The following is a 26,541-nucleotide window of genomic DNA, read 5'->3' as shown; positions in this document are numbered from 1 at the left end:
TGACTCCCATCTTCAAGACTGTCCTTAGGACATGGCAAGCAGGGCGACCGCCCTGGGCCTTGCTCTTTTAATCCCCATTAGAACTAACTGACTGGGCAGCTCCTAGTGCTGGGTGTCTGTAAATTACATTTAAACTAATGCTGGATAGTTTAAAGAGGTTCACACAATGTACTGAACAGGTAACGGGTGTTATCAGTGTTGACAGCACCAATCACCTTGTGGATCAACAGGTGATCAGTACTGTTAATGCTGACAAGACAACCATCTGTCAGCAGGCTACGTGCTGGCAGTTAGTGCTGCATGTGTATACCACTGGATTGGGGCATTCAGATTTTTTGATAGAGGAGATACAGTACCCTGACAGATGACAATAGGAGATACTGGCACAGAAATCCATGGCACAAAAGATATATCAGTATGTGAGACTGGGTGGCATAAGGCAGAAGAAATGAGCTGGCACAATAAATATGTCAGCATAATGGATTGGCAGGAGAGAAGTTGGCACGGATGGCACAGCCTGCTGAGCAATCCTGCTTCTATTTGACAATGTACCTGGATAACAAATAGTGCATGCATGCTGATGTTCTTTGAGTGCACATTTCAGGTCCTCGAAGCTTGCAGTTATGATGTCTCCCCACAAGTATCAGTTTCTTTTGATGGGGAAAAAATCATGGTTGACTCACTGATTTCCAGGTAAAAGGTTGCTATAGTTCCCTATGTTTGTTAATTATAAAACTCCTGGAAGTCCACAGTAGCCATTCACACCGGCTTCCTTTTATATCCTAACTGATTAGGATGGTTGACAGCAATCCTAAGCTATGACCCACTATGATGAGTTGATATTTTCACTCAACTTTGAGCATAAATTCCAGTACAATGAAGAGAAAAATGCTTTCTGCAATCATATTTATAAAATTATTAATACAATACTTGCTTGACCTTTTTTCTAAGGTCTTCTCAAACATTGTGCGGATTACATCTCAACCATAAATTTATGCTACAGAGGTGCATCCAGGGCTGTCCTTAGGGCATGGCAAGCATGACGACTGCCCCGGGCCCCGCTCTTTTAACCCTCATTAGAACTAACTGCAAGGGGCCCCCGCACTGGCTGATTTGCCCCGCACTCTGCCAGGGCTCTGTAAGGACAGCCCCGGGGTGCAACAAGCCTTCTAGTACACAAAACACTTTCTTCAAAGTATGGGAAATGCTTCTAGCACAGAGAGGTTTGTAGTAACCCAGGAACAAGTTTGGTCTTATGAACACTTCCATATTGAAATGGTTCCTTTGAACTCATTGTAACTTTACTTTCATGCATATGCTTAAATCAGTCTGTAAATATAGTTAATGCAGATAGAGCAGGCACAGCCAAATGCAGATTTAAAGTCATATGCACTCTCGTGAGATCCGATGCCTTCCCCAATAGCAAATGTTTTCCTGTTTTCAAAAGTCCTGGAACTAAGCATTTCTGAGCATGTACAATGCAGCTTTCCCTGGGCGGGGAGCCAAAATCTGCTTTCAGAAATGAATTGAAGGCCACAATGCAAATGGATATGTGCAGCGTCTTTCCTCTTTGAAGTTCAGCTCGCATTTGCTTTGCTTTGCTTTTTTTCAGCTCCAGGGAATAGTAAACAGCAAAAAGCAAACAGCATCTTATAAAAGAGGATACAGAAAGCAGGAAAACAAATTGTATGCAAACAGGAAACGAGAAAAAAACAAAACGCTCAAACTACCTATTGTAGTGAATGCATATTCTTGCCAATACCGTGACACATTCAGAGCACAGTAGATGGAATGTACACTTAACTGGTAACATGATTGATTATTTTTCGTGGTGATATTTTATTTTGGAAGCAAATCTATATGCAGTCCTAAATGAGGGCAGTCCTTAACCTGTGCTGACATGATGGTCACCATTCTGGTGACAGTGCGAACCGTGATTGGGCTGCTGTGGTCTCGTAAGGCAGCCTTGATACTGTTGAAAATGAGCAGTTACTATTATAGCAAGGGTTAATTCTGTAGTTGATGATTCACGAGGAGGTGTGAGCGGGAAGTCCATATTTGTTTATTTGTTGTGAATGTTAATGTTATTATTGTTAAAATTAATAAAAATTTAATTTAAAAAAGAAAGAAAATGAGTAGTTACACAAGCAGCATTCACATTCACCGCAATGGAGATAACTGCAGTGGCACTGCTTGCACGACAGCCCATTCCCAACAGTGTTGGAGGTGCCTTATAAGACTGTAGCAGCCTCAGCATGAACCACACCGACACTGCACATCATGTTGGCCACAGACCAAGGGCAGCTCTAGAAGAGGGGACAAGGGGGCTCCCCATCTGCACCCCCATTTCTGTTTCAGAAACTGAATAGATTGGCCACAGCTCACTCACACCCAGAAAAGCAATTTGCTCTTTGTGTGCCCCCTCCTTGTGTGACCCCTTTTTATCTAGTGCTGCCACTGACACAGATTTTAGAGCAGACATCTTTGGGCCCACATCTGAAAAAAACTTGGGAACCCTTTCCAGCAGGGCCAGAAGGAAAACAACAACAACTACGACTAAGGTCTGTGGGACGAGAGAGGGTCTTGTGGTATCAAGCATGAATTGTCCTCTTTGCTAAGCAGGGTATGCCCTGGTTTGCATTTGAATGGGAGACTACATGTGAGCACTGTAAGATATTCCCCTCAGGGGATGGGGCCGCTCTGGGAAGAGCAGAAGGTTCCAAGTTCCCTCCCTGGCATCTCCAAGATAGGGCTGAGAGAGACTTCTGCCTGTAACCTTGAAGAAGCCGCTGCCAATACTGAGCTAGATGGGCCAATGGTCTGACTCAGTATATGGCAGCTTCCTATGTTCTGGAATGTGTGAGCTCATTATTACAGTATATATCAAGTAGTACTGACTTTGATCCAGCTTTGGTCCAATGGAGTACATATTTCACTCATCAGTAAGAAATATCCTTTCAGGATTTCAGTGCCTCCATTTGGAATGATATTTATATGTACATTTTGTGTGTGTTACCTGTGCACTTTGAGTCACTTTATCTTTAATTTAAAAGATACATCACATCAGTGGGGTCCGTTATAGTTGGATGGCCAATCTCATGAGAGTGCAGACCAACAGAGACCCAAAGCTCATGGTGCTTCTGGTTCTCCCCAGTGGACTGGCCGTCTCATGAGAGGGCTAACCCCCAGCTGGCAAACTGACACAAGGGCAGAAGTGTGTCGTGGCTTCCTGGACTGGCTCTACAAGCAAGAGCATCCTTTGTCACAGTGGATGAAACCACAGGATCCTTTGCCTTTCCTCATATACATATTCCCTAGTAGGAAGTCATCATGATCCCTTCCCAGAGTAACAGGACACTAGTACTTTTCTCCACCTCCCAGTACCCGTAATTGTGCTTGTGTGAAACTGTGTGGCTGCAGGGCTTTTGCAAGGGCAGTGGTGTGAGCGGTGTGAAGGAAGGGTTAAAAATGCTTTTTCCCTGCTGAGGGTGGGCGATTGATGCTGAAAAGGCATAATTGCAATGGGCATGCCCTCTCAAAGATCACGGCCAATGGTTGCCTCCCTACTGACATCCTGACACCTTGCCTGAGTGGTATGGAGCTTCCTGGGATGCAGCCTTGGTAGACCAAGAAGAGGGAGGGGTCCCTCTGCCAAGAAGCCAGAGGTTGCAAAACCGCAGCTGAATGATCATCTGCAGGATGGTTTCCAGCTTCACAGATTAACCACAGGTTTTCTACCCGAGGTCTCACGCTATGTCTGGATGTACCCAAGGCCTAAGTACAAAGTATATGTTCAAAGAATGAAACCTTCCAAGATATTCTGTTCCAGGCCAGGCTAGGCAGGGATCTGGGAAGGTCATGGACCTGGACATATCCTTGGGAAAAGGGGGTCAGGAGCTCTGATAGCTCCAGGTGGTTGTAACAGAGCTGGGTACATCAGACATGGTATGGATGTTGCTCCAGTAGATGCTTGGAACTCACAGCTGCTCTTTACAGCTTCTGCCTAGGTAGAGTATATTGGTCTCACCTCTTCCCTGAGGAAGGCTCTGTTACTTAAAGGGACCTTGCTCAATTTTCTAAGTGCTCGATCTGGCAGTGCTGGGGGACCTCTGCTCTGGCTGGCAAGTGCTTCTTTAAATCACAACTTGAAGACAGGACTGTGTTCATTAGTCATGGTTGTTGTAATTACTTATCCTCTATAAGTAATTGAACAAGAAACCAACTAACTGAGAAACAAGAGTTTGATATATATTACTAAGTAAACATAGGCTAAGAAAACAATAAACATACTACCAGTCTCTTATGCAGAGAGAGGGAGAACCTCTCAGTTTGAATTCAGGACAGCAAGTGAGGAGGAGACAAACCAACTATGACTCCACCCACAAGCCAGTACCTAGAGATATTCATATAGAGAAGCCTGCCTTATACAAAGAACTGAGACAAGATCTGTGCCAAAATCCCAACAAGGGTGGGGGTTTTGGTTCTTGTTCCCCTGGTTCTCTTGCTGTGAGAGGTCCTGGCAGCATGTGGTCATCAGGAGTCTAGGTCACAGGCTCCCTGCTTTGATCTCCAATGGTTTGTTGAGGGCATTGTGGATCCAGGTTCTTGACCCAATATAACTACATACACATTAATTCCTCTGCAAGAACTAATGTGAAAAGCGAAATCGTACCAAGATGCCATTGCACCATGCAGCTTAGAAGTAGATTCCCTATCCTGCTGTTTGAAATTGAACTCAGATAAACCAATTTAAATGCAATTTTTCAGAAATGCTCAGAGGGAAAGATAGCAGTGCTGGTGATGGGTTAGCTTCCTTGCTGGCACTCCGGCTGCTGCTGGCAATGACAGGCTATATTGGCAGGTTGCTCTGATGCTGGCCCTGTCACTCTGAGCAGCTGCCTTGAATGAAAAATGTGACAAGGGACATTTTCTGCTACTTCTAGTACTACAGCTATTGATCATGCATATAGCTCTTGTAAGTTGAAAGGTATTCTACCATATTTACAGTATATCTGCTCTCAAAAGAAAGCATCCATAACTAGTCCTTGCCCCTCTACCCTTGGAACAAATAATGTGTATTGGATTATGCAGGAACATTATGCAGGAACAAGACGGCATTGGTAAATTTAATTTATCATAAGCTTTCTTCCTTTGAAAATAAAGCAATGGTCCATTCTGAAAAGAGCTCTGCATCCATGCTTTGTAGTTGTTCTTACACTCATTAAACTATTTTGCAAACTTAGAATGTACTACGTTCACATCCATTTAAAAAAAACCCTTAAAATATTGATTCAGTTGTTATCCATTTCAGTGCACCTAATCTTACCATATTAAGTATTTCTGATGCTTTCGATTATCCTCTGAGATGGATAAAACTGTAATTGTAGAGGAAATATTACACTGCCAAATGTGTTGCCAATACACAATTGAAAAGGACTATGCAATTGGATGACATTTTAGGGCATCCTAGTTCATTCTGGGTGACGTAGGTGAGAGAGTTTTATAAAGATTAGAGAGGGCTCAATTCCAAATGAATGTCTTTGACTGTCAGTTTAAAAGTTGTTTTTATTAAGGCTCTTTTTATAGCTGCAAAAGTGCTACAGCAAGTTTAAAGTATTTTTAGAAGTGACTTGTCTCCTTGGGATTGTCAAGTGCCAGGCTCCGCATGCGACACTCCTGCATCTGGTAGGCCTGCTGTCACATGGTTCTGCAACCCAGTTGGGCTCTGCTGTGCAGCTAAATTGCAGCATTGCAATTAACATCTCTTCTCAGTCTGTGTCTGCTGAGGTAGCTTTTTCTCTGGCCCTAGAATGACACTCTGAAATCCCTGCTCACTACTAGAGTTGAGTGACCAAGAAATAGGGAACAAATAATATTCTACCTTCTATTCTGGTAGGCAGAATATCAAACAGGGCCACATAAAAATACTATTTTGGTCAGAACTCAGAGTGGCATACCAGTATTGCTGCTGTGAGAGCACATAATCGGCATGAACTTGCACATTTATTAGCAATAATATGGCATGTTGGGGTGTGGGAGTCACATTGTAATATTACCTGTAATTTGGTAATAGAACCATATGCAACAAAATGCAGCTGCTATTGTTATCTAGGGCTAGTTGCAGAGAGCTGCTGATATACTGTGCAGTCTCCCACGGGTATTTAGCACACCATGAGAGCTGCGACATTTCCCTAATGGCAGCTGCACACAAGTTCACACTTGTACAAATGCTGAAATTGCACAAGGGAGCTGCATGATCGTGCTGCCGTTATTTCTCATGGCTGTGTAATTGCACAACTCTCTTGCACAGTTTCAGTGTGTGGAAGTGTGTGCTTTTGCAACTGCTCGTAGGAAGATGGCAGTATGCTAGATGTGCATGAGAGGCTTGGCAGTATGTCAGCCCACATCTTTTCTATAGAAGAGAACAATGGCTTGGATCCAAAGAAGAGTGAGTTGAATGAGAAAACGACTTCGTGCCATTCTCTGAGTTCTTGCATAAGTGCTGGTGGAAAACTCCTCATAGTACAGAGCCCCAGTGTGTCAGGGGTCTCACTGCAGTATGTGGAACAGAATAAATAAGGAAGATAAAGACGGCAGCATGTAAACTCTATTGAGCAATACAAAGGTCTTGAAAAGAGGCTGTGCAAAGACTAGGGCCTATCCAGGGATAGCTAGGGCCTATCCCTCCAGTGGCTGTTGCTGGTGTCTATCTTGTGTTTCTTTTTTAGATTGTAAGCAGCATTCCCTCTAACAGGGATTCCCTGATGTTGTTGACTACAACTCCCAGAAGCCCCAGCTGCAATGGGTTTTGCTTGGGGATTTGGGGAGTTGTAGTCAACAACATCTGGGAATCCTTGTTAGAGGGAACACTGATTGTGAGCCCCGCCCCCTGGGCTATCTTTGTAAACCACTTTGGGAACTTTTGTTAAAAAGCAGTCTATACATATTGATCGTATTCATCATATTCAAATAGGGCAAAGAGCTTGTGGAAGAGGAAGAGGCTTTCTGGATTTGAAGGACACTTTTCTCAAGCAATGCCCTTCTGCTAAGTTAGAAACAGCAATTCCATGTAGGGATGTGCAATCAGGTTCGAACCGAACCGGGGCAGGGGAGGTTCGAGGGGGTGCTGGACTGGACTGAACTGGCCCAGTCCGGTTTGGGTCCAGTTTGGACTCGAACCAGACCAGACCAGCCGGTTCTGTGCACACTCTCAATTCCATGTATAGAATAATTCATTGGGAACTGGCTCAATTGGGGGGTGGGGACTTCTCCCTCTTGCCTGCGCCTTGGACACCCATGTGGAGATGGGGAATGTCTGCATAGACAAGATATAGTATCTGCTAGAACTGGTGTACCCTACTGTCATGCTGTAGTCCAGTACATTCTGATCCCGTTGAATCTATGTCAGAATGTCTTTTCTTTGAGATGCACCCAATAGACAAGATTGTTTTGTACATTATCATAAATCTTCAGTTTGCTCAAGCAATCCATTTCCAAATGAATAGCAGTTCACTTTGTTGCACACACCATTTTTGTTTCCTAGAAGCAAATAGATCTAAGTTTCACACTGTAATTAACTATTTATCAGATCATGCCAACCTGAATATGAAGCAAAAAATGATTTTCAAATTCTAAGCACAGTATGTTGATTGGAGAATAATGTTTGGGTTTCTTATTGCTCTAGTTTATGTCCACAGCACTTCTCATTGTTGAGCAGCAATGATTCTGTTATATACTTATTAATTTATGTCAGATTAAATGAGATTAATTTCACTTTCAGTCCAAGTGTTTAAATAGCCAACAAATAGTACAATGTTTAAATGATATGGAAAACACATGAGTGCTACTTCAATATATATTCATAAAAACTGTATTGTTTATAGCAACAATATATGTTTATTGTTTTCAACAATAAATGAAAACATTTCAGCATTTCAACAATAAATGAAAACAATTCAAAAACATTGTTTTCAAATGTTTAGAAAACAAAAATGCAAAAAACTTCATGAAAATTGCAAGCAAAATCAATTCTTTAAAAATATTTGTAGTCCATCCTGTCTTCAACATAGATTGGACACTGGCTGCATAACAGCATGGTTGAGAATTGATTCCCTGGCTTATTCTTTTAATAGTATGACTATGTATTATTCATTGTAATAATCATCTTTGCAATTGGTCAGCTGGAGTTTAGAAAATGGATAGATAATCCAAATAACTTTTAAATTTGGCCTCAAATTTATTTATTTATTTATTTATTTATTTATTTATTCATTCATTCGATTTTTATACCGCCCTTCTGAGCTGGCTCAGGGCGGTTTACAGTTAAAAAACAGAAATCATTAAAAACAATTAAAACAGAAATACAAATATAACCACCAATTTAAAAAACATCTTTAAAAAACAATTAAACAATCAAAACAATTAAAACCCTGAAAACCAGGTTAACATTAAAACTAATTAAAAACCCTGAAAGGCCAGGCCAAACAGATGGGTTTTAAATTCCACCAACACAGCCCCTGTTCATGCAGTATAGCAGGGGTGGGGAACCTTGGCCCTCCAGCAGTTTTTGAACTACAACTCCCATCATCCCCAGCCACAATTAGGATGGTGGGAGTTGTAGTTCAAAAACAGCTGGAGGGCCAAGGTTCCCCACCCCTGCAGTATAGCATGAGCAATGTATTGGAGAGCTCAGGATCATATCCCCTGGTCTTGCACTACTATGTTCTGCTTGTTCAACAGAATCTCTAAACAGAGCCTAGGTGCATGAAAGCTATTCTGCAGGGCACAGTTTATATGTACAGAATGTGCAAGCTCCATCTTGAAGTTCCAAAGAATGCACAGAGGCTGGGAAAGGGGCCAGTAGATGCAGTTCTGAGCATCCCACATACATTCATTCTATACACCATGCTGCATAAACAGGCATTAAGAGTTTTCTTGTCAGCTCTAATACATACCACCACCACCACCACCACCACCACGATGGAGGATACATATCATCATCAATCATCATCATACATATCATCAAAAGGGAGGAGAGTTGGTCTTGTGGTAGAAAGCATGACTTGTCCCCTTAGCTAAGCAGGGTCCACGCTGGTTGCATTTGAATGGGAGACTACATGTGTGAGCACTGCAAAATATTTCCCTCAGGGTACAGAGCTGCTCTGGGAAGGGTAGAAGGTTTCAAGTTCCCTCCCTGGCATCTCCAAGATAGGGCTTAGAGAGATTCCTGCCTGCAATCTTGGAGAAGCTGCTGCCAGTCTGTGTAGACAATACTAAGCTAGATAGACCAATGGTCTGACTCAGTATACGGCAGCTTCCTATGTTCCTATCTAATCCCTGATAAGGAAATTATTATAGCTAAAACACAGAGATCAAACAAAGGACTGCTCTGGTCCATGTTTTATGGACTGTCAAATTGACAGAGAATGCTCATTTTGTAGGCATGTGTGACTAGCCTGTAGCATCTATATTTCTGTTAATGACTTAATGAAATTTCATTGCCTATCCCTGTAAATATTTCTGAAGATCTTCATTCCCACTAGATGACTCATCATGCTATTTCAATATGTTTATTCTCGCAGCTACTTATTTTACTCTCGGCTGGAATGGTGCCACTTGATTCTTTGTTATACTCATTCTCAAACTCGCACAATCAAATTCTGTAATTCAGATATGGCTCTCACCATAAGATACAAATTAGAAAATTTCAAGGGTGCTGGAACTTATCTTAGTGTTGAATCCCCCCTGCGCCACCACTTCACTTCTGAAGCCAATATCCTTTAAGATTCCATTCCCCATCACTTCCAAATTCTTATTAAGAAGTTCAGATTCTTGCCAATGTATTGGCATATTGTATTCATAGGTGCAAATCCACTATTATTATGGTTAAGGAGCCCCTGGTGGCACAGTGGTAAAACTGTCGCCCTGTAACCAGAAGGTTACAAGTTCGATCCTGACCAGGGGCTCAAGGTTGACTCAGCCTTCCATCCTTCTGAGGTCGGTAAAATGAGTACCCAGAATGTTGGGGGGCAATATGCTAAATCATTGTAAACCACTTAGAGAGCTTCGGCTATAGAGCGGTATATAAATGTAAGTGCTATTGCTATTGCTAAGTGCTATAGGAGTAACATACAGATTCACAGGATCCGGAGCTATGCTGTTTTTCTCCAGCAGAGAATCAGGCTCAGAATGTACAAAAGAATGAAAATGGTATTTTATTTCTGCAGTTGTTCCATCAGTTTTGAATTATTTTCACAGTTGAGACATCACCTTAATAGTATCTATTTACTATAAATATCTAAGCATTTAGGAAAAAGGAAGAGTTATACATAGAAAATCCTAAATCTGATTATATCTCCTTGCACAGAAAAATAATATGAACATTTCTTTCTTAGAAACTCACAGCCTTCATTCCGAACAAGACAGAGATAAGAACTCCTCAAGAGATATCACGACCATACTTGAGTATAAAATGATCGAAGAAGCGAGCCTTTTCATTTCAAGAATTTCCCCTTCCGAAAACGGCATGATTTTCATCTTTCAAGAAGGAAGAATCAAATACAAATGAGTTGTGCCTTTCTGGTTGGAGGTTTTCCTGGAACAACCTGATCCATGTTTTCCCTGATGCACCACACTATTCGGTATTTTGGATTATAACTGCTCCTCATTTATTCACAGACGAAGTCCTGGATGAAGATTAAACACGAGATTGGCATTCTTTTTTCCCCTTTTCTTTTTAATGCGGAAGAACAGAAATCTGCGAGATTTATGGGATTTTACTAGCTTTTAGTATAGGATATAACAAGTAGATAAAATACTTAATCAACAAACTCAATAGTAACTAAATTACATAAATCCTAATGTATACTCTAAGTAATAATTAAAAAAATAATTTTTTAACTGTATTAGGGATAGTTTATGATATACTAATCCCTGACTATATATTAAAAATATATTTAGTTCAGATAGTCCAGATAGGTTAACATTAGCTTGAGAACTTTTTATATCCTTTATATATTTGCAATCTAGGTCCCCTTACTCAAGTTTAGCATGGTTCTCTCTTTTTTTGGACAGCTATTTTTATTATCCTTTATATAAATTTTACAAGCTGATGTCAGAGATGTATTCATGTCTTTCTTCCTTACTTACAATCTGTTTTCACGGAACCACCAATTGGATGATGAATTGCATTTTGTAGATATTCAATATCAGTGATGCATTTTTGGGTAATTTCTGCAAATCTCATCTGCAGGTTCATCTGCAGTTGCCACCGGCTCGTCTGGTGGCGACTCAGGGATGGGCCTTCTCCACTGCTGCCCTGAGGCTTTGGAACACACTTCCTGCTGAAATAAGAGCCTCCCCATCTCTTACAACTTTTAAAAGGGCAGTCAAGACACATTTGTTCACCCAGGCTTTTAATTAGATACTGTTTTAATTGTGTTTTAATAGTTTTAACTTTTTAATTTTAATTGTTGAAATGTTTTAATCTTTTATTGGCTGTTTTTATTGTTTTGTAAACTGCCCAGAGAACTTGCATTTTGGGCGGTACAGAAATTTATTAAATAAATAAATTAAATACATAAATCTCAACAGTTCCCAAGGTTTCTACTTGCACCTGAAAATTGATTCTTCTTTTTAATAATGGCATTGAACTGCAGTACATGTTCATGTTTTTCTTTCTTGTAACTTTGTTTTTGGGGAAGGTCAAAGATAGGGTGGATGAGGTTTACCCTTTTTCTTTCTTAGATTATCTGTATTTTTATATATAGTTCTTGTAATTTGGAAATTCAAGAGATGTAACCATGCTTTTGTCCTTTTAAAAATCATAAATAAAAATTTTTAAAAAAGAGGGAAAATAATATGAACAGTGAAGCAGTGAATAGGGGTGTGAAGAACTGGTTCAGTTCAAACCGGGCTTACTCGAATCGGCACGGTTCAACCAGGGCTGGCCCACAAAAAGTTCAAAAGTTCGAGTTCAAACTGGACTGGCCCCCGAAAAGAGTTGGCCGATCCAAGTTTCAACCAAGTCGAGTCCAGTTCGAATTGAAATGGTTCAGTGGTTTGGTCATGTTGGCTGCTATTACAGAGCTTTGTTGATGATTTTTCTGCCCTCCTGGTTGGTTTTTGGCACTGCCTTCTGATTGGTTAGTAACCTTCTTTGCTTTGTCATACAGTGGGTGCATCCAGAGGGCAAGAGGTCTGGTCACCCAGAGGCATATCTCACTCATAACCCGGACCATTGTAGAGATGATGGCTCTGGACGACTAGACATTTCAGATAGTGGAGAATGCCAAGTACTGGATCCATAGATAGACCTGTCCTCCATTAATTTGTCTAAGCCCCTTTTAAAGCCACCCAATCCCATGGCAAAGAATTCCATAGATTAATTATGCACTGTGTGAAAAAGTACTTCCTCTTGTCGGTCCTAAATTTCCCAACCTTCAGCCTCATGGGATGACAGAGGGAAATCTCTCTCTGTCCACACTCTCCACTCCATGCATAATTTTATACACCTTGATCACGTCTCCTCTTGGTTGCCTCTTTTTCAAGGTAAAGAGCCCCAGATGCTGTAGCCTAGTCTCATACGGAAAGTGCTCCAGGCCCCTGATCATCTTGGTTGCCCTCTTCTGCACCTTTTCTAGTTCTACAATAACCTTCTTAAAATACAGTGACCAAGTTGTACACAGTATTCCAGATGTGGCCACACCATAGATTTGTATAAGGGCACTATAATATTAGGATGTTTATTTTCAATCCCCTTCCTAATGACTGGAATTCATTTATGAACAAGTTAAAGAGCACTGGTCCCAGTACTGATTCCTTTGGGATCCCACTTCCCTCCATTGTCTTTGAAGGTGCAGGTGGTGGCAGTTTGCAGAAGTGCCATTTACCAGCTACAGCTGGTACGCCAGCTGCGATCCTACTTGGCGAAGTCAGACCAGACCTCAGTCACCCATGCTTTGGTAACATCAAGATTGGACTACTGAAATGAGCTCTATGTGGGACTGCCCTTGAAGACTATTTGAAAGCTTCAACTAGTCCATAATGCTGCTGCAAGGATGCTTGTGGGCACAAGTCGCTTCACAAGTGTCACACATATCCTGCAGCAGCTTCATTGGTTATCAGTGCACTTATGAGCTAGATGCAAGGTGCTGGTCTTGACCTTCAAAACTCTACATGGCTGTGATACCTGTAGGACCGCATTTGGCCATATGAATTTGCCAGGGCCCTCCACTCATCATCTCAGGCTCTGCTCATGGCCCTGCCACTAAAAGAGATCCAGTTGGCAGGAACTAGAGACAGGGCCTTTTTGGTTGTGGTCCCTCGGCTTTGGAACACCTTCCCTGAAGAGCTTCACCATGCTCTCCCTCTCAGTGTTTTTAAAAAAACAACTAATACCACATCTTTTAAAAGAGGCTTTTTATCCTCTTTGGTTATATCTGGTAGGTTCTTTGGTTTTTATAATTCTCAATTTTAGCTTTTAAAATAACTTTTAATCTGAAACTTATAAAACAGCAATGCTAATTCTGACTGTGGTCCTAGCCTGGACTTCTAACTTTAATATGGTTAATTTTATTAGTTTTATTTTATATTGTATCTATTTTATTGTTGTGAGCTGGCCTGAGCAATAGTTTACTGGAAGGGTTGAGTATAAATAGTTTAAATAAATAATAAAATAAATATTATAATGCCCTTATACAAAACTATAGTGCCTCCATGTTTAGAGTACTGCATACATTTTTCTCACCATATCTCATAAAATACATTATAGAACTGGAGAAGGTGCAGAAGAGGGCAACCAGGATGATCAGGGGCCTAAACTACCCTCCTTATGAGATAAGGCTATAACACCTGGGGATTTTTAGTTTAGAAAAAAGATGACTGAGCGGAGGTCCATAAAATGATGCATGGTGTGGAGAGAGTGGAGAGAGAGAAGTTTTTCTCCTCTTCTTATAACACTAGAACCAGGACTCATTCGATGAAACTGATTGCCAAGAAATTTAGGACCAACAAAAGGAAGTACTTTTTCACAGAACGCATAATCAACTTGTGGAATTATCTGCCACAAGATGTGGTGGTTGAACAGCCTGGATGGCTTTAAGAGGGGTTTATATAAATTCATGGAGGATAGGTCTATCAATGGCCACTAGTCTGAGGGCTATAGGCCACCTCCAGCCTCAGAGGCAGGATGCCTCTGAATACCAGTTGCAGGGGAGCAACACTGGGAGAAAGGGCATGCCCTCAGCAATTGCCCATGGGCTTCCAAGAGGCATCTGGTGGGCCACTGCGTGAAACAGGATGCTGGACTAGATAGGCCTTGAGCTTGATCCAGCAGGGCTGTTGTTATATTCTTATAATGGGATGGGATCCCGATGATCCTGATGGAATCTGAGCTGTCGGTGACGGATCTTGGGGTTGTGGTGGTCAGCTCGTTGAAAGTGTCGACTCAATGTGCGGCAGCTGTAAAAAAGTCAAATTCCATGCTAGGGATCATTAGGAACGGGATTGAAAATAAAACTGCTAATTTTATAATGCCCTTATACAAAACTATGGTGTGGCCACATTTGGAGTACTACATACAATTCTGGTCACCACATCTAAAGAAGGACATTGTAGAACTAGAAAAGATGCAGAAGAGGGCAACCAAGATGATCAGGGCCTAGAGCACCTTCCTTATCAGGCAAGGCTACAACACCTTATCAGGCAAGGCTACAACACACAACCATGAAAGGCATTGCCATCACACCTGGCGAGCTTCCAAGGCCCTCCTAGTTCAAGAGGTAAGGCAGGCAGAGGAGAGGAGGCTGGATCAGAACAATGGGTGTGCATGGATCCGGCTGGTCCAGTTCGAGTCCAAACTGGACCCAAACCAGACTGGGCCAGTTCGGTCCGGCAGGCCCTCAAACCCTCCCCTGATATGAACAGACTCGCAGAACCCCTTTTGGAACTGGGGACCGCCCTAAGAAATCAGAGGGAAAGGTTGAGACCTGTAAATGGGACCATGATCTTGCAGGAAATGGAAGCCTGACTTTGATTTTTCTTTAAGCCAGGCTGGTGAACAGAAATGCTATTTTTTTAGAGTCTGGGAAAGAAGGGGAATTCTCCCTTACAATCGTTCCCAGCCTTGAGGCTGTTTACTGCCTAGCAAAAGAGCCTTGGGTAGTTTGTTGCTGTGCTAAAAACCAGTCATGAGAACTAGTTCGACATATCAAGCATAATCATATGCAGCTGATTTAGGAAATTATAGGAAACCACATAGAGATGATAATGCCTACGCTGTATTATGGGGGACATGTTGTACCTTTGTTTTTATTTTGTTGTAAGACGTAAGTTAGAGACATAAGACTTAGAGAGACATAACTTAGAGACATAAGTTTTGGGCTGTATAAAAATATGTTAAATAAATAAATAAATAAATAAATAAATCCCACTTATGTAACATTCTCTGTCCTTCTAACATATTTAACCTGGGCTGAAGAACATCAACAAGACCAAAATGACCACAAGCCATTGATCAATGGCTTGATAAAACAAAGAAAAGTGTCTCTATCTTGAATATGATTAGACAAAGAGCCAGGCCAAGCTTCTGATTGGCTCCTCCCTGAAGCTCCCTTCAGGAATTCAGAGAGCCATGCTGGAATTTCCATGCTGGAAAAGAAGAGCCACTCTGAGTAGATGAAGTGATTATTTTGACTTGGAGAGGTGACCAAAAAGGTATAAAAAGCTGCAGACAGCCATTCATGGTGGAAGGGTAGGCATGGGCTTCTTAATAGAAGAGGCACCATGTAGCCCCTCCCTTTATCTTCAGAGTCAGTCACCCTCCCACCAGAGAAGCCAGAAGAGATCTCGCTCCAGCTCACCATAAAACTGGTAAATATTGCCTAAAGCCATGCCTTCATAAACCAGCCACTTCTGACTAACACACCTTTCCCCCCTCCCTCTTTCCCTCTCTGTTCCTGGATCTTCTCTCTTACATATCCTGAACTCCAGTGAAGCCCCTGCTGCAGCCATTATTTACCAGGTAGCATCTGTCTCTCTCCTCCCCATTCCAGTCCCTCCTTCTGTCTCTCTCCTCCCCATTCCAGTCCCCGCTTCTCCCCGCTTCCTAAGCTGCTTTAATGGACATTCCTCTTGTCGGTTTTCCTCCCTCCTTGAAAACTTACTTTAGCTTTTCTCTCTCTCTGCCAGCACAGCTTCTAGGATTGTTTTGGGAACAATCAGGAGATAGCAAAAGGCCTTCAGCTACTTGCTCCTAATGAAATGAAACTGTTTTAAACTATTCAGCATTCAGTAGACGGGTTAGAAAGAAATCCTTTTTCTGTTAAGAGTCAAAGATGCCTTGCATTTATTAGTGGTATGAGTTAATTTATATGACAGTTAACTCATTAGGCCAAATTAAAGGGGAAACACTGATTGAACTGTGTGCTTTGCAGTCAGAACTGAGTTGGGAGAATTGTTGTGGTTTGTAGCCTAGGCAACTGGACAGATCAGATATTTCTCACACAGAACTGAATTCCTAAGCTACCTGCTTTTGGTGAGGCTAAGCAAGTCCTTACCTGCCCCACTGCCACCCCACCACTTAACCAAGTGTGATACTCACCCTATCATCGCCCGCATGGGGCTGCAACACTGTACCCTTCCACCTGCATGCACAGTGTCAGCACACACATGGCATCTGTGCATGTCCCCTCATATGCGTGTCCTACACATTCGTTGCTAGGGTGAACCCGATTGTCCGATTGCCTTGTGGGTGGGTGGTAGGTAGCACCCATCATGACATACCACCCAAAATATTTTGTTGTCCCTAGGCAGTACCCATATGGAATAATGGGCCAGTTCGAATTCCCATTATTCCTTATGGCAGAACAAATTTGAACCAGTTCAACCCCAGTTCAGATTTGAACCAGACCAGCAGCCACTTTGACAGAAGTAGTACACAGATTGGGTGGGGTCATTTTGAGTCTGGTTTGAACTCAAAGTGAACCACCAGGTCCAGTTTTATGCACACCCCTACATATGAACACATGAAGTAAAATTTGGCTTAGTAATGTTAACTGTTACTGGAGTCTTCTTATACTGCATGGAAAGGAAAGCTAATGCTTGAGATGTTCCTGGCCTAACATGTAATTCCCATGAGTCACAGCAAATAGAGCTATCATTAAAAAAGAAGCAGTTGCATTCATAACTTATGCATGGAAATGTACTCACAATAAATGTGCCTAGGGGAATGACCAACAGAAAAAGAAGAGAAGATAGTGCTGGCCTTTTCCCAGGGCAGGTACCCAATTCACAGATATAATATGCTTATATCCTCAGGCAATATCCATGTAAACTGGCATTGTTTGTATTATTATACGTCTCTTTGTTTGTGTGTGAAGTGGGGGAGGGAGGAGGGACAATGATAAATTGGAAATCTGACAAGAAGTTATATAACATGGGCATCCTCCATAAAGCACCAAGGAGAAGGTATTGTATTGTGCTCGTTGAACAGCATGCCACAGCTTCACAGGCCAGTCTTCCCAAGCATATCTCACATTGTGAAGGGTATCACAGCCACATTTGTGTTCCAACACTGTGTCCAAACTGTGTTATCCAAACTCTGTGGAAATGAATTGGTTCAGAAGTATAAGCAAGCAAAATCATATTAATTCAAGGTGGGAAGGACCATGTTGTATGCTCCTTAAAAGGAAGACTATTAGAGATGTTAATAATGACAGAAAAGGGTGGGAGGTGCTTTTGATGTCTGTTCCTACCTACATCCTTTTCTTCAGAACACAGTACATATTAAGGTATTGCCACACAGACCCTTCCAACATGTTCCTACAGTTTAGGACAAATCCAGAAGGAGTGTGGAAAACAATATCCATAGAAAGACTATGCTGTGCAACCTTTCCCTGTTCTGATCCTTTAATTTCCCTCAATCAGGGAATCAATGCATGCTGACCACAGGCACCATGTACTTGCAAGGACTGTATGTGCTACAATAAGAGCATCAGCTGCCATATAAATCCATGTTTTTTTATTATTATTATTACATTTATATCCCACTCTTCCTCCAAACAGCCCAGAGCGGTGTACTACATACTTGAGTTTCTCTTTCACAACAACCCTGTGAAGTAGGTTAGGCTGAGAGAGAAGTGACTGGCCCAGAGTCACCCAGCTAGTTTTATGGCTGAATGGGGATTTGAACTCTGGTCTCCCTGGTCCTAGTCCAGCACTCTAACCACTACGCCACGCTGGCTCTACTCTCCAGCATAGTTGTGTCTTTGTCAAAGAACAGAGTCCTTGAATTTCACTTGGGGATGTCCCCATATTTTACTAAAGGTTTCTTGATTCCATGCCAAAATTCTTCCCATTTTGTTTCTGCGACACTTGCAATAATCCACTGTGACTGTTTGGCTGTGATGGTTTGATTCTGTTATTTCCACTGTAATTTCTAAGCAGCAACAGTACTGTTATTTTGGATCCAGCCTCTGAATTTTGAAAGTTGATGGATTAGTTCAAGAGCCTTGTGTTTCCATGGTGAGGGTTCTCAAATTCTATGATTAGTGACAGACAGAATGGCCATAGACATTTCCATAGGAGTGGAGGCAACCAGAATTGAACTCACCTGAAGCAATATGTTCACAACCAGACTAAGAAAGACTTTGGCTGCAAGTGTAAATAGAAATCAATGATGCTAAATACCCATAGTTGGTTCAAACCCAGAGAAAAACAATTTCTCTTAGATTTCAGAAAGTCTCTTTTGAAAACCATGTAAGCAAATTGCATTAGAAGAATGCAGCAAGTGCATGGGCGAATGCTCAGTTCTACAGGCCCCAGACTTACTCAAGGAGAGGGAGAGGATAGAGGTAGCTGGGTGCATATACAGGAGGCATCCATGGGTCTTTCCGTGGGAACATGCCTGAGAGAATAAAGCACCAGAAGCACAAAGTCCTTAATGAATCTTAAGCAAATGAGCACCATGCCAAAGTTGTAGCAGCTAACAGCTGGAAGCTCTCCATTATCGTGACATATGAGGAACCAAACTTTTCTCCACAAGCTTGCATCTGTCTCTGTGTGTTTGTGATAGCAGTGTTAGTCATTCTCACAGCAAGGCAGAGAGGTTCAATCAAGGAGAAAAGAAGGGAGAGGCAGGTTTCAAATTGAATCAAATCTTTACTTCCCACCGTTGGTTTGTTTCTGGAGGCTAAACTGCTTCTTTTGCTTTAACCATGAGGTAAGGGTTTAGTGAAAGTATAAGAACATTGTTACAAATAAGAGTGCTTAGAATGTAGAGAGCACAGACATCAAGGAGTATTAAAAAATATTAAGCTGAAATACCAACTTATTTGGAGAAAGATCTCTCTCTCTCTCTCTCTCTCTCTCTCTCTCACACACACACACACCCCTTTAAATATAAATATATTTATATTTAAAGGTAAAGATGGAGGAAAAATGGGTCACCTCCAAAGGTGCCTTGTGCAAGTGGAAAGGTGCCTGGTGGCCCTCCAATTCCTCCCTCCTGCTGCAGACTTCTGAGCTATATTCCACAACATTCCAATAAGGTCCTTCAACATGGAAGAGCAGATTTCAGGGCTTCAGTGTGGGGGGAAGAGAAGGAAGACTATCTTGTGTGAGCAGACTGCTCACGTTTCTCTGGATCCAACCCAATACAAAAAGAAACTTGGCAAGTGTTTCCATCACAGTGTGAGCACAGCTTCCTGATAGCTTCAAAATCTGGATGACAGCAGCAAACTGAATGCTGTCTTAGTTGTTAGCCCTGTTTGAGATGGCCAGCCTACCTTTAAAAAAACACATCATCATCATCACCATCTAAGCATTTCATAAGGCACTTTTTAATGTACTTATATTGTGGAAACAGTTGATGATCACTGTTTTGAAAAGGTTTGTTCAGCATTTGACAACAACTCCTTTAATGTTGCATATTGATCTCTTGGAATCATATATTCTGAAACAAAATGAGTGCATTTTGCCAAATAGTTGTCAGGTTTCCAATCTAAGAGAGTATTCACTCTTAAAATGCTTCCTTTAGATTAAAATGCCACTATTCCTTTGAGATTGCATTATAGGCTTCATTAGAATGAATTACATTCTATGGTTTTCACTTTTATATTGTGATAATTTTTCATCTTAATTATTGTCCTAAATATCAAACTAATTAGAAATGACTTGTAGAATTTTAGAAAAAAGGAAACCGTCTCTCTTATTTGATATGGGCATGATATGAATGATAAAAATAAATCATCTTCGTGAACAAAGGAAATACCAGAGCAAATTAAGTATAAGTATAAGCTGAAGTAAGTGGTGAGCTATAATATCATATACCACCATGATATTTAACTTTAAAATTAAAGTCTGAGGAAGTTAAAAACAAAGAAAATATTGACTAAACACCATTGAAATAAATCAGACAGATCAGTCAATAGTAGCTTATGTCCTATTAATTTCAATAGGACTTAGTCAGGCTTAACATTCTTTGGATGCAACGTGGGTTCCATAATTTTCCTTTTAAAAAAACACCAAGATTTTATTGATATATTTTTTTCTGGTTATATTTTATTTATATATTTTACATATTTTTATACTGCTCAAAACTTACATCTCTGGGGAGTTTACAACAAAGCAAACAACAGAAAAAGTTAAAACATTAGTTAAAATAAATGACAACAGAAGAAATAAAACATTAGTTAAAACAAAATAAATGATACAGAAAAAAGATAAAACATTACAACAATTTAAAATTTTACAACAATATTTTAAAACAATGTTAAAACTATTAAAACTTAAGTATGTAGTACACTGCTCTGGGCTCCTTGGAGGAAGAGCGGGATATAAAATGTAATAAAAATAAATAAACAAACAAACAAACCAATATTTAATTAAAAGCCTGGGTGAATAGAGGCGTCTTTAAAGACTTTTTAAAAGCTGTCAGAGATAAAGAGGCTCTTATTTCAGTAGGAAGCGCATTCCAAAGCTTTGGGGCAGCAGTGGAGAAGGCCCATCCCCAAGTAGCCACCCAATGAGTCGGTGGCAACTGCAGACGGATCTCTCCTGATGATCTCAATGGGCGGTGAGGTTCATGATGAAGCAGACGTTCTCTTATAAACCCAAGGCCCAAGCCATTTAGATGTTAAATATCTAACCATTAACTACCTAAATTGTTGTATTTATCATAAGGGCCCTTAGGGCATCCAAGATACAATTTCTTGTTTGCCTCCGGTCCCCCCGCCCTCAAGCTGGCCCTATCCACCCCCAGCACAGTACCTCCAGTTACTGTTGCTGGTGTCAATCTTATGTTTCTTTTTAGATTGGGGGCCCTTTGGGGACAGGGATCCATCTTATTTATTTATTTATTATTTCTCTGTGTAAACTGCCCTGAGCCATGTTTGGAAGGGCGGTATATAAATTGAATAAATAAAATAAAATAAAATAAAATAAACGTTGGAGATAATACGGAGCCCTGAGGGACACCAAACAAAAGTTCAGATTTTGAAGAACGGTCTCCAAGGGACACCATTTGGAACATGCCTGAGAGGTAAGAGCAGAACAACTGCAAAGCAGTGCCTCTCACTACCAACCCCCTCAGATGCTCCAGAAGGATACTATGGTCAATAGTACTGAAAGCCACTGAGAGCCCCAAAAGGACCGACAGAGTCACATTCCCTCTGTCAATTCCCAATTGGAGATCATCCATCGGGCTGACCAAGGCAGTCTCCACTCCATAGCCTGCCTGAAAACCAGTTTGAAATGGGACTAGATAAACAATTTCCTCCAAGACTGTCTGGACCTGAGAGGCCACCACCCTCTCAGTCACCTTGCCCAGCTATGGAAGGTTGGAGACAGGCCTGTAGTTGCTCAACTGAGGGATCCAAGGTAGGCTTCTTCCAAAGGCGTCTAATAATTGCCTCCTTGAGACAAGGAGGCATCCTGTCTTCCCTCTGAGAAACATTTATAATCTCTACCAGGCCTTCTACAACAACCCCTCAGCCAGAGAGTATAAGCCAGTCGGGCAAGGGTCAAGAGGACAAGTGGTAGGCCGCATTGCTCTGATCAGCTTGTCCACATTCTCAGGAGTTACAAACTGGAACTGATCCAACCTAACCACACAAGAGGAGTCGCTGGACACCTCCACATCAGACACTGAAGTAATTGTGGAGACTGAGTCTAAGTCAGCCCGAATACGAGAGATTCCCCCCACAAAGAGTTCATTAAACACATCACAGAGGGTAATCAATGGTTCCAGATTCTGATTCAAGGGAGGAGGGGCACATACTAGCCCTCTCACAACCCTGAACAACTCTGCCAGACATGAACTTGCATGTACAATATGGGCAGAAAAGAATTTCTTCTTTGCCGCATGTATTGCCTGAGCATAGATCTTCAAATGAATGCGCTCTATGTTGCAATCTGTCGGATTTGAGTCGAGTCTTTCTCCACTTGTGCTCCAGTCATCTACATTGCCGCTTCAGCCCCTGTATTTCTTCCATATACCAAGGGGCCAGTTTTGAAGCACGTTGGAGAGGACGCTTAGGAGCGATCATGTCTACTGCCCCAGTGAGTTTCAGTTCCTGTTCTCCACCAGGGCATCAACAGGATCGCCAGCAGAGCCAACACTAAATCTCTCCAAGGATCTTGAAATCCTATTGGATCCAATAACCTTCTTGGGCAGACCATCCTAATAGGTTCCCTCACCCTTGCGAAGGTGGGAAATGATTGTGAGTCCAACCTTAACCAGATGGTGGTCCATCCATGACAATGGGAAAAGTCCCCACCCACAGAACATCACCGTGATCAGAGTGAAGGACCAAATCAAGTGTGTGACCAGCAATGTTTGATGTATACTATACATCAAACTCATATGTCCCCTTTTGGGTTCCCTCACCTTACCAAATGAGCTTCAGCTGTGCAAAATATGACTGAATGTATACCAGTTTCCTAACTGTCAAGTGACCGCATCTAAATGTGGTATTAAATGTGGATTCACACAGCACCTCACTGTGTGGGCTTTGCCATTTACTTCAATGGAAGGGATAGATCTGTGCGCACAAAGGAATGCAGTGCATGCACAGAGCTGACCTCTCCATTTAAAACTAAAGGGACAGTTCCTGTGGGTAGTGAAGCTCTTGGTGTTCATCACTGGTCAGGGCCCCTGCAATACAAAGACCGCTAGACTGAAGTATGTTTTAGGTTTTTCAATGCCATAACATTTTTAAAAAGTAATTATGATGAAAATAAATGAATGAAGTATTCAACAATCGTTCCTTAACTGCAGAATTTTTCATGTGGACTCTATATCTTCTAAACACTAGCATTCATGTGACTGTGATGTCTTCTTTATATATTTCAAGGTTGTGGGTTTTACAATGGGAATGCTGACATAACCTAACCAAATGCTTAACTCAGCTGAAAGGAGAGGAAGGACACAATTATTTCCAATAACAGAAGATATAGTTGCTCCAGGAACAAACAGACAACTGCCTTGCAGGAAAGCACCATTCATATGCATAAGTCAGCTTGAGAGGGGAAAACATCCAGAGGCAAACTAGAAATTGTATCTTGGATACCCTAAGGGCCCTTATTATAAACACAACAATTTAGGTAGTTAATGGTTAGGATATTTTAAAGATAAAGCAAAGTACCTAAGACAATTTGAGCTAAAGCTGACCCTTGGCTTGAGTCCCAAGTTTTTAATGGATGGGTCATTTTTAAAAAGTGGAAATGCAATATATTTTATTGGGATAATTGCCCTTGGTACAAGAATGTGTAAATATCTAACCCAATCTTCTATCTTCCTTATGCATCCTCCCTCTCAGGCTCTCTTCTAACCTTTGCTTCCGTGCTCCTGGAACATCATGCTTACTCCTGTGCCTCTTGGGGGGCATCTCCAATCTGTCTTCCACTCCTTGCACTCCAATAAAACCGTAGAAAAATAAAGCCTGGATCAGAAAAAAAATCACCAATTGCTGCCAAATCAAAAGGTCTCCATGCTGTTGTCATCCTTCTAGACTCTGGTGCTTTAGATTTTGCTCACTCTCTCTCTTGCTTGACTCCTCTGTGTCTTAGGTCTCCCTCACTCTGATCTCAAATTGCTCTCTTCCTGCCTAATAGTTTTTCCCCCAAGGTTTTCACAGGGAAATATTTTTCCCTTCTTTCCATTGGGGTCCCACAGGGCTCTATTCTTGGTCCCTAGCTATTCTTTCTCTATACACTGTCCCTGGGTGATCTCATCAAACCCCAAGGTTTTTAGTACCATTGTACATTGACAGTGTCCAGCCCTACCTTTACTCCAGAACTTGCTCTCTCCATCCAATCCTATATTTCCAACTTCATATTTGAGATATCAGCTTGGATGTTTCTTGGTTGTCTCAAGATCAATATTCCAAACTCAAACTGCTCATCTTTCCTCGCATGCCCATCTCTCTTCAGACTCTTTCTTTGTCCATTGACAGTGTCACCATCCATGCCGCTGAACAGGCCAAAAGCCTTTATCTGTTACTCCTCACTCTCTCCTTTATTTCCCATATGCAGGCTGTTGCCAAATCATGTGCTTCTCCTGCAATATTGTGCTTCTCCTACAATACTGAAAGAATATGGTCCTTTCTCTCTGCCCCTGCCCCTTGGAAAAGCTCTCGTTCATGACCTAGTCATCTCCCACCTTGACTACCACAACCTCCTCCTTCCTGCTCTTTCATTAGTTCATCTCAGTCTATTCACCTCCATCCAGCACTCTCACACTAAACCTGTCTCATTGTTCTGACCAAGTCAACCCTCTCTTACAACCCATTTTTTAGTTTCCTGTCCCTTCTTGTGAATGAGTACAAGCTCCTTCAAAGACCTCAAAGGTCTGGCCCTCTCACACCGCATATCCCTAGATTAGATTGCCTTTATTATGGTCTTACACCAGAATAAACATAATATAGCAGTACAGTCAATCACAATAAAAGAACATATAATCATAAAAAGAAAAAAGAACTAAATTCTAAAATGCTAACAGTAGAATGCTAACACGAAAAACTAAAAAGCTGCTTGTAAAAGACTTTCCAACACCAGTACAGTCAAGGAGGAGCTACCAAGGCCCACTGAGCTCTTGTGGTAGCTGAAAAACAGAATTTGGCTACTTGGTGTGTAACATTAAAATCTTTATCTGATAAGAGATATATAATATAAAAGTCATCTGAATGACCTGGCAAATTATCTAGTAACTATCTCACAAACAAACCAGACCACAACTCAAGGAAGGCAGGTGCCCAAGTTCTGCCTTTGTCAATCTGAGAGCCAGCAAAAACAGATAGTTCTAGCAGCAATAGCACAGCATATTATACTCGGTGCTGAGAAAAGAAAATGACATATTCAAACCTTCCTTCTTCCTCTCCTGACGTATCCTCTTCAAGAGAGGCACACTATAAGGGCTTTCTCTGCCTCCCAGTCCCTTTGAATACATTTTGATTTGAAAACCCCTCCTTTTGTGTTCTCCCTCTCTCCTCCAGCCAATGAGGGCATAGTTGCCCATGACAACACTTAATTTGGGTGATAACTAGCCAACTAAGAAGCAAGGAGATTGCAAGCCAATTGGAAGCCAGTGCCAAAAAACCAATCAGCATGGGAAAAACAGGTCTCCAAAATGGCTCTTGATACATTGAAACATTTTGATCGAAACAGGGTTGCTTGGTTCTGAGCTCGAAACAGGCCCTTTATTTAAAAGCCATTTTGTTTCAAGCTCAAAACACTCGAAATGGCCTGTTTTGATTAGAAACATTTTTACATCAAGTTTGTGTAACTGAAACATTAACATATTTGTCCCCTGCTTTCTGTGTACAGTTACATCTCCTTCCTCTGTTGTTTGCCGGTGTCAGTATCTAGATTGTAAGTTTCTTGGGGCAGGGACCTGCCCTCTCATGCTTTGCATAGAGTTCTGCATGGATGGTATTATATAAATGATTGCTAATAATATGCATCTGCTTTTACTTTGTATATATCTGTGCCTTTGTATTAATATTGCATTTTGTCAGAGGAAATGGTCTTAATAACTTAAAAACAAAACTTGGTTTAATAAATATCACAACTATTTAATGTGTCTATTTATGCTTCAGAAATATTAATCTAGGACTCCTTACAAATTAGAATACAAAATAATTTCAATTTCACAATGATGTTGACATTGTATATATGCTTTTTTAGTGTCTATGCAAAATGCAGTTTATCGGGAGAAAACATGCTCTGTCATATTGCTATAGTATATTAATAAATCTCAGTCATTAGCATGAGGGAAGGAGTTTTTACATATTTACATATTTGCTATAGTAAGAAGTCAAAACATGATGGGCACAATCGAGTCAAAGTCAATCAATGAGTGGCTGCAATCCACAAAATCCTATAGACACTTACATGGGAGCACACCCCATTGAATACGGTGGGACTTTCTTCTATTTGAATATACATAGGTGTGCACTGTAGATTACACATTTCAACTGGAGAGCTAAAGATATACTTTATCTAAAGCTGAAATAGATTTATTCCCCGAGATTGTTCTTTATGGAT

The 26,541-nt window shown here is 41.3% G+C and overlaps 1 protein-coding gene across 1 annotated transcript in view; it reads left to right on the top strand.

Annotated features, from left to right (window-relative positions):
* LOC128323107 (uncharacterized) overlaps window positions 1-10,743 on the top strand; it is a 179,414-nt gene extending 168,671 nt beyond the window's left edge. The window contains exon 8 of the transcript XR_008306171.1: window positions 10,395-10,743. The gene's annotated coding sequence lies outside the window, so the exon portion shown is untranslated. The remainder of the gene's footprint in view (window positions 1-10,394) is intronic.
* Window positions 10,744-26,541: the final 15,798 nt, after the last annotated feature.

This window comes from Hemicordylus capensis, chromosome 4, assembly GCF_027244095.1.
Source record: "Hemicordylus capensis ecotype Gifberg chromosome 4, rHemCap1.1.pri, whole genome shotgun sequence".
In the NCBI taxonomy this organism is placed as follows: domain Eukaryota; kingdom Metazoa; phylum Chordata; class Lepidosauria; order Squamata; family Cordylidae; genus Hemicordylus; species Hemicordylus capensis.
This window is presented reverse-complemented; position numbering and strand designations above follow the sequence as displayed.